We start from the raw sequence: 2,698 nt of genomic DNA, 5'->3' as shown, positions 1-2,698 counted from the left end.
AAACGTTTTTGCTGTTAAAATTAATAATACTAATATTTTCCCCACTAACTGAAGACATTTAAAAAAATCATAAAACATCATGCTCTGCTTACCAAGGAATTCCTCTGTGTATAAATGGAAGCACATTCTAAAACATATTTTTCATCATAAAAATGTTTCACCATTGGAAACGTGTCCTTTAAAAAAATCTCGTAAATTGATTTCTATACTTTTCCTTGCTTCCTCTTCAAAATCCATTCCCAAAATACATGGTTTCACACGAATACATTTCAATTGTTGACTCTTATATCCAATTCCATCTCGATCATATTCACTCCCTTATTCTATGTTTACATTTCTGTGTTTGAATAAGCATATTTCCTTTACTTTATACGCCCAAAACATGGTAAAAATGTGTTACGAAATCACAGTGTTGTCGCATATTTCATGATTTTGTAAGAGGAAATGTAAGAAGTTTTAGATTGTAAGTACTAGATGTTCGGTGTTCTGCTCAGGGTTTCAAGTTCGCCTAAATTTAATGAATGAAATTTTCATTGTGATATTTTCGGTTTAAATATATTTCAGATTGTATTAATCTTGCAAAAGATTAACAAAATGCTAACTGAATACATAATTACATGGCACAGTTTTACAAGGAAAATTAGCATTCTTTTTTCTCACAGCATAGTTTTATAATATTTCTGCATGCATGTATTTAATTGTAGTAAATGAAACACAATTAGGAAGGGTTGCCCAAAGCGGGTAAGTTTTCGAAGATTCGAAAATTGTAGTTTTTGGATTTTATCGCAACAATTTCGGTTTTATTCCCTAGCAGAGTTCTTGAACTTCAAAATAAAAAGTGATTTGTGTACTTCAAACCCAATATTTATTTATAATCAAACATTACATAGATTTAAAAATCCCGCTTTTCCTTACGAGGGGTCCCAAAACGGGTAAGCTTAACTAATTGTGATTTTGTACGATTGCCAATCAAGTATGAAGTTATAAATGATTAAAAAATTTGAAGTTAAACTTATCCAATTGAAATAGAACATCTAAGTCAGCACATGTGTCAAGAAATTATAAATAAATACCTGATTAAATCCTAAACCCGCTTTGCCCAAAAGCACTTTTTTATTTCAATAATTATAACCTTAAATTTAAAAATGAAACAAACGGAATGACTATCGTAGTTTGTAGGTGGATGGTGTCAAAATAACGTAATAGAATTGACAATCAAAAAAAAATAAGTTGGTCTTTTAACTAATCACAAGTGAACAAAACTTTTTTTTTTTTTAGATATGCATCATTCTTTTATTTTAAGCCTGGTTTCGCCATGTCGCTTCACTGCTGCTTCACTGGGACTGATTAAAACTCGGGGGTGTTCGAGTAAACACGACATACGCATGCATCGTCGCTGACGCAATATGCGGGGGTATACGAAGTCCTACTCGCTTTGGGACACCCTCTCCTATATGATATTTCCACATTAAGAATGCAAAAAATATACTTGTGTAGTACTTACTTTGCTATATATGATTTGTTTTTATGTTTAACTACGCGAAAGCATTAAATGTCTATTTAATATTATAGTAAGGCATATTTCAAGTTAATGCAGATGTACAGAGGTGTGAAAATTATTAGTATAATTGTAAAAGTTATAGTAAAATCTTTTTATATTAAAAGAAATAATACTTTATTTTAAAATATTCATACATTTAATATTAAAGGGGCATCCCCTTATCTTTTTAATTAAAGATTTGATCCGTCTCGGCATTCTTTTTATAAGTTTTTCGCAATTTATTTGTATTTCCATGTCATGGTGTCAAATTTGAATGAGTCATTCTGTAAGACAATTCTTGCTTGTGAAGTTCTATTGCTTTAATTTTTTCTTTACAATGGTTCAAATATTCTCTATTGGGCTCATGTCTCTACTGTTGCCCTGTGGTGGAAGTGTTTTAATATTTTTTTTCATTTAAAGTTTGGTCACAGATAAAGTTTCAAGACACAGCACTCCATCATTTATTAATATGAAGTCTCCATTTGGAAACCAAACTTGTAACTATAAAACCTTTCTTCAAGCACTTTTTCATCCTGATATTGGGTGTTCATGCATTAAGCTTTAATATGAAGTCTCCATTTGGAAACCAAACTTTTTACTATAAAATCTTTGTTTAAGCACTTTTTCATCCTGATATTGGGTCTTCATGCTTTGTACAATGCTTAAACATCCATCACCCTGAGCGAAAATTATGTTGCAATCTACAACTTGCGTGGGGTGTTTAACCGCTTGTCTAATGCAACTAGGAAAAATACTTTACTGGTACTTCTCCTGACATACTGAGTGCTTTCTTTTGGTGTTTTAAGCATTGATTTATCAGGAAACTATATCTAAAAAGTAAAAAGTACCTTAATGCATGTCATTTGCTGGGACAGTTTGAATTTCACTGAACAATTGAAGAAAATTTAATTTCTCACCTTGCTCCAATTACTTATAAATAGTTTATGCACAATTTTTGCTCAAACAAGTCTCTTTGTCATAGCAAATTTGATTTTAGCTCTCTTTACGAGGATAACAAGCACCGAGTTATACTGAGATGAGTTTTCTACTAATAGAAGAATCACATACATTTACTCCACACACTTATAGAGATACTTTTAGTTCATGATCAGTTATTTTTCTGTTAGTTTTGGCAATGTGAATTAATTTCCTTTCTGT

Source organism: Uloborus diversus, unplaced genomic scaffold (assembly GCF_026930045.1).
Source record: "Uloborus diversus isolate 005 unplaced genomic scaffold, Udiv.v.3.1 scaffold_11, whole genome shotgun sequence".
In the NCBI taxonomy this organism is placed as follows: domain Eukaryota; kingdom Metazoa; phylum Arthropoda; class Arachnida; order Araneae; family Uloboridae; genus Uloborus; species Uloborus diversus.
This window is presented reverse-complemented; position numbering follows the sequence as displayed.